This window comes from Rhinopithecus bieti, unplaced genomic scaffold (assembly GCF_001698545.2).
Source record: "Rhinopithecus bieti isolate Rb0 unplaced genomic scaffold, ASM169854v2 scaffold_3062, whole genome shotgun sequence".
In the NCBI taxonomy this organism is placed as follows: domain Eukaryota; kingdom Metazoa; phylum Chordata; class Mammalia; order Primates; family Cercopithecidae; genus Rhinopithecus; species Rhinopithecus bieti.
In genome coordinates, this window is record NW_016804432.1 from 4,070,361 (window position 1) to 4,086,714 (window position 16,354).

The following is a 16,354-nucleotide window of genomic DNA, read 5'->3' on the forward strand; positions in this document are numbered from 1 at the left end:
GTCAAGAATAATGCATATATAGTGTTCTGCACTTCTGTTAGGAGATACATAATGTCTAAGTGTCTCTCTTTAGTGTTTAGCAGCCATTAGTGAACACTGTCCAGAGCCATTAATTCATTAGAAGGTTGCAACATGCTGATATCTCAAATCTTTCCATCCCCATTTATTTATTAGCTGGAAAAATTCTATAAAGAGAAACTTACCCTTGATTATTTGATTACTTTGAGGCCAATTTTTTTTTAACACAATGAATTAATCCTGTAGCATTCTTTAAAGATGACTTAATGAATTTAGATTTTTGATATCATTCTGAACTTACATTTAAATATACTTGATATGTTTCCATTGAATTCATTTCATTTATCATTCCACTGAAGAGCTCAAATTATCCCATCTTTGGCCAGTTAGATCCTCTTTGGACAGAATCATAGTACTTTTTCATAGCATCCTTGATACCTGGCATGATAATATATTCCAGGCTCATTTAATAAAATTCCTGTCTCAGATCTTGAATCAGCCATATTTCTTTTTTTTTTTTTTTTTTTTATATACTTTAAGTTCTAGGGTACATGTGCACAACGTGTGGGTTTGTTACATATGTATACATGTGCCATGTTGGTGTGCTGTACCCATTAACTCATCATTTACATTAGGTATATCTCCTAATGCTATCCTTCCCCCACCCCTCCCCACAATAGGACCCAGTATGTGATGTTCCCCTTCCTGTGTCCAAGTGATTGTTCAATTCCCACCTATGAGTGAGAACATGCGGTATTTGGTTTTCTGTTCTTGTGACAGTTTGCTGAGAATGATGGTTTCTAGCTGCATCCATGTCCCTACAAAGGACACGAACTCATCCTTTTTTATGGCTGCATAGTATTCCATGGTATATATGTGCCACATTTTCTTAATCCAGTCTATCATTGATGGACATTTGGGTTGGTTCCAAGTCTTTGCTATTGTGAATAGTGCCGCAATAAACATATGTGTGCATGTGTCTTTATAGCAGCATGACTTATAATCCTTTGGGTATATCCCCAGTAATGGGATGGCTGGGTCAAATGGTATTTCTAGTTCTAGATCCCTGAGGAATCGCCACACTGTTTTCCACAATGGTTGAACTAGTTTACAGTCCCACCAACAGTGTAAAAGTGTTCTATTTCTCCACATCCTCTCCAGCACCTGTTGTTTCCTGATTTTTTAATGACTGCCATTCTAACTGGTGTGAGATGGTATCTCATTGTGGTTTTGATTTGCATTTCTCTGATGGTGAGTGATGATGAGCATTTTTTCATGTGTCTGCTGGCGAATCAGCCATACTTCTAAGAGGTGGGTTCCTGTTGATGGAAAATAGTTTTTAGAGATGCAATCAGGGTTCTGGAGGTGCTCATTGCTAGTAGTAGTAGGTTGGCCATTGTTTCTAGGCCTTTCCAGTGGAAAGAACTAGAAAATGTATGCTTTTAAACCATAAAACACATTATGAATTAGTATTGCTACTCAGATTTATTTTCAGGACTACAGCATTTTTACCTCATTGATCATACAGTTGTATCTACTCTCACCCAAGCTGAAAATTCCAGTTCTCAATGACACCAATATATACATATTCTTGCTTTACCCCACACTACATACACAACAGTTTCAGAATACTAATACCAGTACTACTATAACAACATGATTCCTGAATCAGTAGATGCAAACAAAACCAGTTAGAAGATATAATGGAATAGAAGACCATGTGTCTGATAGCTAAAAACAAAATACCTCAGTGTAAACTTAACAAGAAATGTTCAAAATCAGTATTAGGAAAATTATTAAACACTCATAAAGGTACAGAATTAGATTTAAACAATTGGAAAGGTAAATGATAGTCACACAGAAAATATCATAAATGTCTTAGGTATTTCTATGCTTATTTAAATATTTAATGTAATCCCTGTGAAAATCTCATCACATTTTTCCTAGAGCTAGACAAATTGATTATATAGTTTGTTTAGAAGAATAAACATACAAGAATAGCTAGAAAATGCCTCAAAAGAAGAGCAATAGTATTGTAATAAAACACAACCTCTAAAATTGAAATAGTTTGGTGTTAATGAATAAGCATAAGAATGGAAGAAATAGAAAATTCAAAGGCATACCTATTTGCATATGAATAATATATGATAAAAGTGGTATCTCTTATTAGTAAGTAAAGGATGGAACTTTTAATAAATGGTGTTAGGGTAGCTGGGTAGCTGTATGCAAAGAGATAAAATTGAAGCTGCTCCTTGTTACTACATATGTACTACGTAACAGGACAAATTCTTTTTTTTCTTTTTTTTTTCTTTGAGACGGACTCTTGTTCTTTCGTTCAGGCTGGAGTGCAGTGGCGCGATCTTGGCTCACTGCAAGCTCCGCTTCCCGGGTTCATGCCATTCTTCTGCCTTAGCCTCCCGAGTAGCTGGGACTACAGGCGCCCGCCACCACGCCCAGCTAATTTTTTTGTATTTTTTTAGTAGAGATGGGGTTTCACTGTGTTAGCCAGGATGGTCTCGATCTCCTGACATTGTGATCCACCCGCCTCAGCCTCCCAAAGTGCTGGGAGCCACTGCACCTGGCCAATAACAGGAACAATTGTAAGTGGATGAGAAATTTATGTGTAAAAGGTAAAACATCTAAAATATTGGAGGGAAAAAGCCCTGGGTGAATTAATCTATAACCAGGATTGGAGATGACTCTCTAGATTACACTTGAAAATCCAAAAGTAAAAAGTAAAAGAACTGCCACTTGTGATTACATGAAAACAAATGCTTGACCTTTGATCCATGTGAGTTATCTTAAGCCCATTTTGCAGATGAGAAAAACAGATTCAGAGAGATTTTAGTATGTTACCCAAGTTTATACAGTTAGTAAATGGCAGAGATGGAATTTGAACATGTGGCAATTGTAACTCATTGCACACTGAGCCACCTAAATTTTTGTTCACATTAAGTACACAGAAAAAGCAGAAAATAAACATTTTCCAGACTCTACTCACAATTGGGCAATATAATCATTTGTCGTTGTCATTGTTGTTTGTTTGAGAGAGTCTCACTGGGTCACCTAAGCTGGAGATAAGTGGTGTGATCATAGTTCACTGTAACCTCAAACTTCTGGGCTCATGCAATCTTCCTGCCTCAGCCTCCGGAGTAGCCAAGACCACAGGCATGGGTCATCACACCTGGCCAATTTTAAAATTTTTAGTAGAGGTGGGGTTTTGCTGTATTGCTCAGGCTGGTCTTGAACTCCTGACCTCAAGAGATGCCCTGCCTCTACCTCCCAAAGTGCTGGGATTATAGGCATAAGCCACTGGACCCAGGCTAAAATCTTATTAATATTGCCAGGCAAGGTCCCATCCATTCGATTTAGACTTAATGTAAAAGAATTACAGAAGAGCTTTCAAAGACATGAGACTCTGGGGAGAAAGGAAGACTTTGGTATATTTTGAAGACAAAATTAAAATGTAGTATGATACAACATGTAAATTTATACCTCTTAATTTTTATTCTCTTGGTCAGAAACTCTTTGTGATATCACACCTGCACCCTCATCTAATTCTTGCTCAGAAACACCATATCAACCCTAAGAATCCAGTTTTAAGTACATGAAAGTTGAAAGATTTTTCAGATCTTTTAATTTATTATCAGCAAAGATAATGGCTTGGCCAAGTCATTTTGATATGAACAGTTCAACTGGTTGCTGGGCTCCTAAAGGCAGGAGGTGTCAAGTGACTGAAGGCTTCTCTTCTCAGGGGACGTCTGGTGTTTGCACAAACTAAGCAATTAGTTACAACATTTACTTCCTGCTTTTCCCATCATCTAATTTGTTCATATTTTAATTCTTCAATCCATTGCAAGGTATCTCATGGCTAGGCAACAAATACTGAATTTCTCTTTCTGTTCCCTCAAGAAAACTTTGAAAGCTGATTATGCTTTCTGTCCATTAGGGGCGTGGTTAATTATTGGCTTGTGAGAGCAATGCAATCCATTCATTGATTTTGCAGAGATTAATTAAGCACCCACTAATGTCCCAGACATTGTTCTTGGTGTTAGAGATACAGGGAGGACAAGGCAGACAAGTTTTTGCTCTTGAGGATCTTACATTTCATAGGAGGAGACAGAGGAAAGAAACAACCATAAAGCCAGGTAATATCACAGAGTGATTTGTTCAGCAAATAAAACATTAAACACAGTGATGTGACAGGGGCTGGGGCAGGGAACTTCCTTAGCTACAATGATCAGAAAAGTCCCTGACTAAAGTTCAGGCCACATGAAGACCCAGGGGGATTGATGTCCAGGCAGAAGGAACAAGTGCAAAGGCCTAGAGGCAGGAATGCACTTGGGGTGTAAGAGGAAGAGAAAAAGCACAGTAGTTGGAGGAGAGCAAACTATACTGAAATATAACTGACCTCCAAGTATTCGAGGATTTGCTCATTTGTTTATTTGTTCATTTATACTCTGCCTTGTTCCAAAAAGGATTTATAACAGCCCTTTGAATGTTGCTGTTCCTTACAGTGCCTATAGATTTGAGAAAAATAAAAGCGAGTTCTCTAGCAGGTAAAGTCTAAACAATATCTAAGATGGAGCATTAGGACAATCCATGCAAGATGCTTACTTTTTCTTTTGAAGACTCACACACCTTGAAATGTTATTTAAGAAATTATTTCTAAAGAAAATGGTTGCACTGAATTTCAAATCAGCAGATTCATTCTCTAATTAATCATGGCACATGCTATTTACAAAACTCCTGTTAAAAACAAATTTCTTTTGTACACATTACAAAGAAATGTTACATAAAATTAAGCACCAAGTAATGACTTTAATTTGCGGTTAGTTAATAATACACAGATGATCACGCGGCTGTAAAGGAAGCCACTTGGGACATTAACAGATATGCTGGCACAGAGGAATTGGAAACAGGCAGACTGTGAGGCATTGGGCTCAGCTCTGGGTGGAGAATAAAGAGGGCTCAAGAATCGATGGATATTTGATGCTTTGACTTTCAGTAAGAGGCAGAAGCCTGATGAAGCCTTTGCTCAGAGAAGTCTGACTGGCCTTTTGGGTTTTTCAAATGGTTTGTAAGTTATTTTTTACTTCTTGCCCAGCAAAAGGGTTTTACAAAACTTAATGACATTTTTATTTAGTTGAGATTTACTGAATGACCTTGGCTCAGAAGTACTTTTTGGCTTTGCAAGAAGCTATAATTGTCCCAAGTTCTGTGAGCCACTTTAACTCAGCTGATTTCTTGGTACTTAGTGATCCCAAGCTAAGGGACTCAGACTTTATATTTTGGGAAATGAAAATAAAATAGAGTAAAGCTCTAATATTTGAAGGAAACCAATACTGTATCGCTCCGAAAGTCTGCAGGCTACATAAGTTATCATATAAACAGACACAAAAAAGAAAATGTTTGATCCCACATTGTAGTGAATGGGTGGGAAAACCAATGGCCTCATGGCTTTGTGATTAAAGTTGGTTTAAACCTCAAGAAATGAAGAAGAGTGGTTAGGAGACTGAAAATGGTTTGCCTTTCTCTTATGGAGCAACTTTTCTGATATTTTCTCAATTCTATTTACTCTCATCCAAAAGCCAGAGTGAGGCAGGGAAAAGGGTGAGCACAATCAGAGACTCCTGGTGCCCAGCCCTGGGAGAGGACCTCAGTGCCCCAAGACATAGAGACTCCTGGAGGGCATTCAGGGCTCCCCTAGCTCACAGTGTCTCTTATTTTTCATTTCATGTGTTCACACGCTTCCTTTGTTTTGTAGATGAAATGGTTATCAAAGAACTATAGACTCCATGGTGACATTTTAGCTTCTTAAACAGGTGACAAACATCCCTGGCATATCTCTAGGTTGGAGATTACATCAGTGCCATCATTACTCCTCTCAGACATCTATGGCTGGTCTCTGTTTCCCATGGAAGCTGAGTTAAGTCATTCCTCCCATGGAACTGGCTGGCAGTGAGGAAGTCTGTAAACTTAATCCACAATAAAGTCTCACTGTCGTCCTTATTAGGCTTTGGGGCAATACGATAATACACTCACTGAAAGAGGCACACACACCATTACCAGACTAATGATGAGCTGAAGATAAAAAAAAAACTTACGGAAGCTTCCGAATGGGATTAATCAACAACTCCAAGGCAATATCATGCTGTGCTTATGTTTTCTGCAAATATTGACATTGAAGAATTAAACTCGTGGCTAAAAAGGATATCTTTGTCCCTGTGAAAGAAAGTTTCTATGTTACTATTTCAGATCAAAGAGAATGCAGAACAATAGAAGCAAGAAGGATCCCAAATATAGTGTTGCAACTCTCCTCACCTGCAGGAAGGGGCGAGTGCAGCACTGTATATGTATCTTTGCTGTTTTTGTTTGTTTAACCTCTATTCCATCACCAGCAATAAGAGTAATAATTACATTACACACACACACATATTCTCTCTGTAGATACAAACACATAAATATACCCATACACATATGTATTAATACATACACATAATTTAAGCTGGAAGAAGAGTGATAGAAAAGGACCTCTGTTTTTTCCTTTTCTTTCTTTTTTTTTTTTTTTAATTTGGAAAGCTATTACAGACTTCTCCAGAAACATTTTGGGACAACAGGGAAGTCTGAACACAGGAGATTTGCAAATGGAGCAACAGGGAAAGGAAGTTCAGGTGATTCCAACAGCATGGAATACAAGGCAGAGAAAGCAGGAATGATTTCTTGAAAGACAAGGCAGAAATGATTCTGGAAACCAGAGATCTCTCACTGAGTAAGTCGTGACTGTTTCAAACAAAATCAGCTGGAGCTGACCAAGAAGGCAAGCGGTAATGCTTTGATGTGAAATATTTGTACACATGGTCCCACAATATGAGACATGGATGTATGCTCCCACATAAACTTGTTAGAACAGCCTGTTTCAGGCAAAAATAGCTCCTTTGGTATTTTCTTGACTACATTTGATGACTTGTTTACTGATCATTTAAGTTAGGGCTGGAGCATTGTGATAGATTAGGTTATCATCTAGCAAATATTCACTCCCTGCCCACCATCCCCAATTCCCACCCCTCTGTACCTCCATGGAGGCAGTACCTCTCTGCTTCATTGACGTGGGGTTTGGCCCTGTGACTTGCTTGGCTCGATAGAATACTAGTAGACTTGACATAAGCAGAGCCTGCAAATGTGCTTATGTAGATGGGCTGGCCTTTCTTCTGCTTCTGCCATGAGAATAAATGTCCTGGTTAGCCTGGTGGTCCAAAGACGGTGAAGAAGACATAAGGAGCACATCTGGACCCAATCTGTAGCTTGAAATCAAGCCCAGCTGAACTGAACCTGGATCAGCCAAACCCAAATATATGAGGGAGAATAGATGATTATTCTGTTAAGCCATGGAGTTTGAGTGTGGTTTGATGTACAACATTAGCTGTGGCTATCTGATACCAGCAGAACTGCTGAATGAGTAAGCGAAGGAGGCAAGGAATGCTCATTGCATCGTGCTTATAAGGCACAGTGAGTAAGCGAATGGCGGAGTCTCCAGCAGCGTTGTGCAGAACATGGAAAGTGGGGGCTACCATGTAGAGCGCAGTAGCATAAGTCTCTGCTGAGCACGGTGGAGGGTCAGAATTTGGCTGTTTACAGAACAGCATAGAGTAGTGGCTATTCTGTGTACAACTTTGTATAATCTGATATCCACAAGAGCTCTTGTTTTTGGAGTAAGGAGAGTGTGTTGGTGGTGGTGGTAGTGGTTTGTTTTTGTTTGTTGTTTTGCACAGTTTTGAGATGGGGGCATAGCCATGGAGAGTTGAAGCCATGATCTAACTGAACTGCTGAATGAGCAAGTGAAGGAGGCAAGGAATGCTTATTGCATTGTGCATTATAAGGCACAGTGAGTAAGCGAATGGAAAGTTTCACTGAGGCAATATCTTGGTAATATTCTCCTTTCAGTAGGGCTGGGTTGTCTGCTGGGCTAAATGGGCAGTTGAACAGAGACACCCACCTCATCCTCACCCCCATCCTCCAGAATCATCAAGAAAGTTCTGTGGGTAGCGACAGTGGGAATGAAACTTACTATCTGCAACTGATCCCCTGGACTGGGTAATCACCTGGTGGGTAGAAGGGTAAGGGAGTCTGAAGGAGCTATTTTCAAGAGACATTGTCACCTGGACCCCAACATGGCCACTCTTGTGCATATCAAAGTATGGCACAGAACTCGGGTGAGGATCATTCTTCCCTACTTCTTTGAGGCACCCAGACAGCTCTGGCTCCTTGAAGACTAGTGGGTTAGGGAGATGTCACCAGTGTTACAAACACTTCGCTCTTACCATAGGCACCACCAGCTGGTGCTATAATGAGGTTCCCTCCAGCCTGGCATGAGTGGAGGATCCAGAAGAGGAAGGTGGGGGCTGCTTAAGGACCTGACTGGCAGGCATGTGAGGAGACGAGACACTCCTTGGGGACTCCCAGGAATTCACTGGAGGCCTTGGCAGGGACGTTTGAGCAGGGTGGGACAAAAGAAAGAAATTTGGGATAATAATGCTAATGGGAGACATCCCAGTTGGTTTATGCATGTGTTGAAAGTTAACTGTAGCTGGCTCAGTTCCCACTGTCAATACCCACAGAACTTTGATGGTCCTGGAGGATGGGGTGGGGCGGGTGTCTGTCTCTCTCTTCAACTGCACATTTAGCCCAACAGACAGCCCTACTGGAAGGAGAATATCACCAAGATACTGCCTCAGTGAAACTTCCGCTGCATTACTTCAGGATGAAAACTCACAGGCTCATAATAATGTTGCCAGTTTACATTGGTAAGAGTTACCAAAGACATGTAATTGCTCAAGAGAAGTAGATGTATATTAAGAGAAAGGAAGAAGAAAGAAAAGAAGGGGGGTAGAGAGAGAGAGAAATAAAGAAAAGAAAAATCCCAATTAAAGATGTAAAATCTTTGAGATATACAAAAGTTCTTTTCTAACCACTGATAACACCAGTGCCTCTTTCCCCCCAGATAATATGATATTTAACAGAAAATATAATACATTTATCATCAATGATGTAGAGATCATACCATTTCAGGAACATGGAGATGGAAATGGTCCCTTTAATATTCTATGGCCTTGGTATAAAAAGTGAGTCACATCCACTCACAACTCAGGAAATTTCTTGATCTAAGCACATGCTGCACTGCCCACCCCCCTCCACCCCCGAGATGAGATAATAAATTCCATCTGTTACTCTTTTTATTTTTTTTAATAAAACGTTTTGGTATCATCTGTAGAGTTTAAAATACCAGTGGTTTTATGATTCCCAAAGCACTTGGTTGTCTGAAAAAAGTCTCACTTTCCCTGGGAAATCTTCCCAAGAAAGAGAAGTGAAAGATACTATAATTTTAATGTAATAATTGGTCTATATAAGAGAGAAACAGTGATATTTACAACATTGTGAGTGAAAGCTTCTCATTAGAAATTCTCACGGAAGGAACTTAAACAAGTTAAGGAAAAGATGGACTATTAATGAAGGGAAACACTTATTCTCCGGTCAGTCCTTCATGTATTCATGCAGTGAATACTAGTTGAGTGCCTACTCTGATTGAAGGCTTGAGCACTGTTTGATTCTCCCTTCTCAGCCAAAGATGAGAGAAAAGCTCTATATGACAGCCAATCCCCTCATCAATTTAATCTTTCTGTTCTTCCAGTTGGTCCAATATCAATGGGAAAAACTGACTTCTGGCTATGCAGCTTCTGGGAGCAAAGTCAGATAATAAATATAGTTTGGATCATGAATAGGCCTACCTGGCTCCAGCTTGTTGTGCTGGCTCAACCAGCTCATGAGCTCATTTTCCAGCTCCTCCCATGCTTCATACCGGGGAAAATGATCCATGGGCTACCCAAGGTGCATTCCAGTATGTCCAAGGAGCATCCACAAAATCCAGTGTCCTTAAGTAGCAGAGAAGTGGAGGAGAAAATCAAAAGATGAGCAGGAAAAGGTAATGTCAGTGGGTCAGTATATCTAGCAGGAATCCTAAAAATAGAATATTTTTTTTCCACACTACACCTGAAAAAAGCGATTTTCTCTGGGATACAGAACCCCTGAATTCTCTGTATTGGTTTCTATGTCTAAATCTCAAATCCCAAACAGGGTTGTCATATATTTAGGAGAATAGCTATGTGCCTAAGCTCATGGACATTAAATCCCAGCTCTGTCACTCACTAACTCTATGACCCTGGGTAAGGTACTTAACTTCTTTGTATTAGCTTTATTTATTCACTCAACTAACACTTACTAAGATCCTACCATGTGTCCAGGTACCCTGCTAGGCAGTGAAACAAAAGACACAGAATCTCTAACCTCAGAACATAACATATTAGTGAGAGAGACAGCAAAAAAAAAAAAAAAAAAAAAAAGCAACAAATGAAAAAAAGATTTTTTTTTTAAATGTGTGAAGTGTTATGAAGAAAACAAACAAGGAGCTGAACTGGAGAAAAAGACATTTGCATTAGATAAAATAAGAGGAATCTTTACATAGAAGGATCATAATCTTGGGAATAATAATATGTTTATGTGAAAATTGGAATAATACAGTCTTCATTGGATCATGGTGAGGCTTAATGGTGAGGCTTAATTAGATGATGCATGCAACACATTTGATTTAGTGCCTGGAGTATAGGAAATGTTCAACAAATGTTTATTATTATTTTTTCTATCCTAGGCTGGACTTAACACATAGACTTAGTACGTAGTACTAACACATGGTTTTATACAAAGTAGGCATTTAATGTGTGTTGGTGGTGACTTATGATGACAGTGTGGTGACATGGTACCACTCCTCCATCCTATCACTATTCACTGTCTCTGGCAGCATCAAAGGGGCTAAAATTGCACTCTTAGGCACATACCTATGATAGAAGGGGATATATCAGCCTCTGGATCCCCAGAGTGGGTCCCTGCAGGACAATATTGTTCCAGGCAGAAATCAAGATAACCCTGGTACTGATTTGTGTCTCAGTTGCTCACAGTATAAACAGAAGCCACCAGGGCTGTCCACTCAGCACTTCTTCCCAGGCACAGGAAAAATAAATATTTCTTTTATAAAAGAAAGATGAAAGAAGGGCATTTTTAGTCTAGTCTGCAGCTCTTTAGAACATAAACTGCTCAGCCCAGGGGAATTGAAATGGTTGAAGCATATGCAAAGTCAGGTAATGAATGGAGTTTGGGAGGAAAAGATGATAAAAGAAATTGCTTGTTTTTATTTTTCCATCCATAGTGATTGATAGATGAAAAGTGGTCAGTGGTGCCAGTCTCACTGATGTTGAACATTTAGGGAAGAGGGCAGCAGTATCTCTGTGATCTCACAATGAATGTAACAGGATTTATTATTTTTAATTTATAAAATAAAATTTCAAATGGATATAAATCATGTGAATTTCTAGGACTACTACTTATTATACATGAGAAGTAAAACTACCACATTTACTGGTCTGCTGGTAGAATTCAGGAGACATACTTCTACCCTTGAGGATGGTATGTTGGTCGAATTATTAATGAGATGAACCATGGAAAGGGGAAAGAACACAGACTGAGGGGTAGACAATGCCTTCTAGGTCTGGGCTGTCACTCACAGACGTGGGCCAGACATTTGTGTTCTCTGGGCTTCCTGATTTTTGTGCCATGCAGTGGTTACAGATATGTTGTGATCTAATGAACCCCTGGCCCATGAGGCCTGGGATAAATGAGGTCCTGAGCTGATCATCAGTCCAGGATTCCTTGAAAGCAGTCTGAGGGGATTCTGACAGCATGTCCCATAGTACCTTCAGGTGGCAAATACCACAAGCTTATCTGCAACACACAGAGTGCTGGCAGGAAAGTGCTCCTCATTGTCTGTATCAGCAGTCTGCTTCAGGGCACGCTGCTACCCTCCGTGGGCAGGAAATCTGCAGAGATGCCGGAGATTTCTTGTTCCGGGGGCCTAAGGAGCTTGCTATGAGGTCCAAGTCTTGATTGAGTGTGGGAGATGAGGAGATAGGACAGGTGAGACTCCAGCAGGGTAGAGTTCAAAGGCTGCCCTTCACCTCTCTCTTCACGTATGCTGGACACTTACACCTGTACTTGCAGTAGCAGCGCCCTTTTTATGGAGTCCATACAAACAGCAGGGTAAGAGCTCCAGCACTGCGAGCACATTCTGCATGTTCAAGCACCTTTCTATTGAAATACTTGGAATGAAAAAAGTTTGACTGAATTTGAAATCCATTCTCATTATCAAAAGAAATTTTAACATTTACATCGGTCAAAGAAAATAAAAAAGAAAAGCTCAGATTCTTTAAAGAAAGGTAATTTCAACTGTTGTAAATTTTTGAATGACTAAAAAATGGTGTTAAATTTTTTATCACCTACTTGTGAGAACAAAGTTTCTCATCAATGGTGACTATCAAGAATTTGAAGAGATCATTAAAAAGACTTGATCAGGATTTGCTTGTAGCCATTTCAAACATAAAACTTGGTATAAAACAGTTATGTACATGGAAGCAAGCTCAACTTTCTCATTAAAATTCTTGGAAAAGATTTTATTTTGAGCTTTTGCACACATTCACTATTCAATATCCATTTCTAATGCTCTTTATTTTTATTATAATAATAAAGTATAAAGAAAATGTAAATGTTTTCACTTTGTTTATATAGGTGTCCTCAAGTCCCCCCACCCCTTGTATTAGGCCATTCATGTGCTGCTATAAAGAAATACCTGAGCCTGGATAATTTATAAAGAAAAGAGGTTTAATTGACTCACAGTTCTGCAGACTGTACAGGAAGCAAGGCATTGGCATCTGTTTGGCTTCTGGGGAGGTCTCAAAGAGCTTTTACTCATGGCAGAAAGCAAAGTGGGAGCAGACATCTCTCATGGCAGAGTGGGAGCAAGAGAGTGAGGTGGGGAGAGGTGCCACACACTTAAACAACCAGATCTTGCAAGTACTCACTATTGCAAGGAGAACACCAAGCCATGAGGGATCTGCCTCCCACTAGGCCCCACCTCCAACACTGGGTATTACATTTCAACATGAGATTTGGAAGGGACATCTGAACGGTATCACCTCTAGTTCATTTCTGTGTGATTGGTGTACAGATATTATGTCATAGTTTGAGTAGATATCAGGACACACAGATGTTAATTAATGCTGGTCAAAGAATGCTGGCTTTCTTTGACCCAATCCTACAAGTAACTTGGGCCTCCACTCTCCCACCTGTGAAATGACTGGATTAGATTAAATTATTTCAGTTACTCCAATTTCCAAGTTTCTTTTAACCATCCATATACTTCTATGCATGTCAAGAATTTATTTCTTATGAAGATGCATCTTAGTAATTGATCTATGATTTTTGGAATAACTGTAATACAAAATGGTCTTGCTACAAACCAAAGAAACTTGGTATGCATCACCAGATAGTGGAATTGCATATACTTTGTGATAAAAGCATTTATTAGCAGGAGAAATTTAGCCAGCACCTTGGCTCCAAAGAACTCAACGTGCTATGTTAATGCTACAAGCCTATTTTTTTTCAAGTTAAAGTCCCTGCAAGCATTTCTCTTGCTCCTCTAAGTTTGGAAAAACACATCAATTTGAAGGAAGCCATGGCATAGTAGTTCCCTTCCCTTTGCATTCAGAGGGCATTGATGATATGGCCTGTATTCATGTTGATCACTTTTATATTCCAACATACCTGCCCACTGATTTCCAGCCATCATTTCCACCTTTGAGAACAATCATCTCAGATACCTTTTAATCAGCTCGTTTGGAGTCAGAATCCTACCTTACCTACCTTCTCCTCCCTAATTCCTTGCCCCTCTATGGGCAAACACAATTTTTTTAAGTAAGCCAGATATATTCAACAGTCAAGAGCAGAACAGAGCTCTGGTGCAGACCTTAAAATCCATATGCTTTAGGAAGAGGTCTGGGAAAGTATATTTCTGAATATCAGAAAATGCGGAAACAGTAAAGCATTCATTTCAAATGAAAGAATTTAAAATAACTGAGTACACATTACCCTATCAGACATGGACAGCTTTGGCACAGACCATTGAATATGTGAGTGCATGACTCCTAACTGCTTGCAGCTACTCCTAAAATTAGAAATATGTGCAGCCCAGAGAAATTTGAGCAGGAGAAAAAGTGTTACGTACCATGATGCCTCAGACTTGCCCTCTGAGAGATGTGGCCAGTCTTTCTAGGAAGAGGAGCATCAAAATCTATGTAAAGAAATGATCTAACATTGTCAGCACATTTGTTCCAGGGATTAGCATCAACATCACACAAAATAGGTAATACAGGGTATAAGCAAAAGTTCAGGGTTTAGTCTTCAGGTGAAGGAGATAAAGCAAAAATCAGGAATTAGTAACGACTTAAAAACAATGAGGTCTACTTGGGTTTCAGCAGGAGGTCAAGTTACATAAATGGACCATTTAGCAAAGATGAAGGACACCATAGAAAACCATAAAATTCAAGAACTCATATTGTAAAACCATAGGAAGAAATCACATTTATTAAGGACCATATGTAGGGCACTGTAATAGGTGCTTTCACACCTTGCAAGCTAAGTATGACCATAGCATCATTCCTGTTTCTAATTGATGAGAAGACTAGGACTAATAAAAATGTTAAGAAATTTGTTACAGGTCATACAGCTGGTAAATGATCAATAGCTGCTAAGCTCGGACTTGGTGTTGACTTTAGCCATAAATGTTATGGGTATGTCTATCTCTTGGCTTAATTGAGGGGAAATTCTCCGATATCATAATACCTTCCCTACTGGCTCCATTTAATTCCACAGTTATAGGTAAATTCCTTAAAGTCTTAATGATTTTGTTTTTAAAATTTCTGATCAAATTCAATCATCCAAGGTGTGGGGCATCTTAAGTAGCTCCCAGGCATTTAATCAAAAGGGACATGTTGCTTAATGAGCTCTACCAGGAAGCCAAGAGCAAGTCCTACAAGGTTGAGGGGAATCTCCTCTGGGTTCTGGGGCTGGTTAGGGGATCACAGCACTATGGTACCTTTTTTCCTACACTTTCTGGCTACATACTCTTTGGTTGACTCTTCATATGACAATTTTGTAATATTTATTACAGAGAGCATAGAATGATAATTCAGTCTTTAACATGATTGTTCAAAGTTTGATAGTTTATTGTTGATAGGTTTAAAAAGCACCTTTGAGATTCAGACTTACTATTTAAATTCCCTATCTGTGAATTTCCTCTGTAATTACATTCCAAGAACAAAAATGCTCATAGGAGAAAGGGTGTTCCTGAAAGTAAGCCACTTATTTCATAATTTGCTGATGGCCAATTAGATGCAGATATAAGGCATAGATAGAGATTAAAATTCAAGGTCTTCTTCAAGGCTCAGGTGCTGTTGGCAGGAGAAAGCAACTACCCCAGCAAGAAGACAAAGTTGCTAACTCAGCCTGGAGGCATCACTGCCCTTGCCTGTCATGGTCCTGGGGCTGCTGGTTGGCCTGGTGGGCTCAGAAAATCCTCTCCCTCTGCCTACACCTAATGACAGCTCCTTTTGATAGGCCTGCCATGAGCATCCTGACCCATTCTTACCTTCAGTGATAGGAATCTGAACCAGGCACTGCTCATTACTACTTTGACCTAGGCTTCAGAGCACCCTGACTCCCTGGCCCCCTTACCCTAGGTCAGACCTGGTGAGGAAGAAGTCAGTGAGAATCTGTAACTGGGAACAGGGAGGTGGAGTGAGTGGCTGACCAGCCAGATTAGAAGGTTGACAGTCTCTAAAAGTTTTGGCTTCAGGCAAAAACTGCCAAGGAATTTACAGATATGGCATTGCCAATAAAAGGCTGAAGTGAAAAGTAACTTTTTGAAACCAATAATGACCACATTTTGATCAAACACAGTAAAGACTGAATTATGTTTTCCTCTCTAGAAAAAATTACAAAATTGTTATATAAAGGGACAATCAAAGAGTATAAAGGCAAAGATGAAGGGAAACAAGCATTATAGAACTGCAATTAGGTGCTTAATTACCAAAAACATACTATGCAGCCATAAAAAAGGATGAGTTTGTGTCCTTTGTAGGGACATGGATGCAGCTGGAAACCATCATTCTTAGCAAACTATCACAAGAAGAGAAAACCAAACACCGCATGTTCTCACTCATAGGTGGGAACTGAACAATGAGATCACTTGGACTCGGGAAGGGGAACATCACACACTGGGGCCTATCATGGGGATGGGGGAGGAGGGAGGGATTGCATTGGGGAGTTATACATGATATAAATGATGAATTGATGGGTGCTGACGAGTTGATGGGTGCAGCACACCAACATGGCATAA

General features: G+C 39.6%; 1 long non-coding RNA gene across 1 annotated transcript in view; it reads right to left on the bottom strand.

Annotated features, from left to right (window-relative positions):
- LOC108527142 (uncharacterized) overlaps nucleotides 1-12,808 on the bottom strand; it is a 29,952-nt gene extending 17,144 nt beyond the window's left edge. The window contains exons 1-5 of the long non-coding RNA XR_001884712.1: nucleotides 10,908-12,808; nucleotides 9,804-9,947; nucleotides 7,111-7,235; nucleotides 6,343-6,462; nucleotides 6,126-6,243 (exon numbers count right to left, since the gene is read on the bottom strand). This is a non-coding gene — a long non-coding RNA (uncharacterized LOC108527142). The remainder of the gene's footprint in view (nucleotides 1-6,125; nucleotides 6,244-6,342; nucleotides 6,463-7,110; nucleotides 7,236-9,803; nucleotides 9,948-10,907) is intronic.
- Between the last annotated feature and the right edge of the window lie 3,546 nt (nucleotides 12,809-16,354).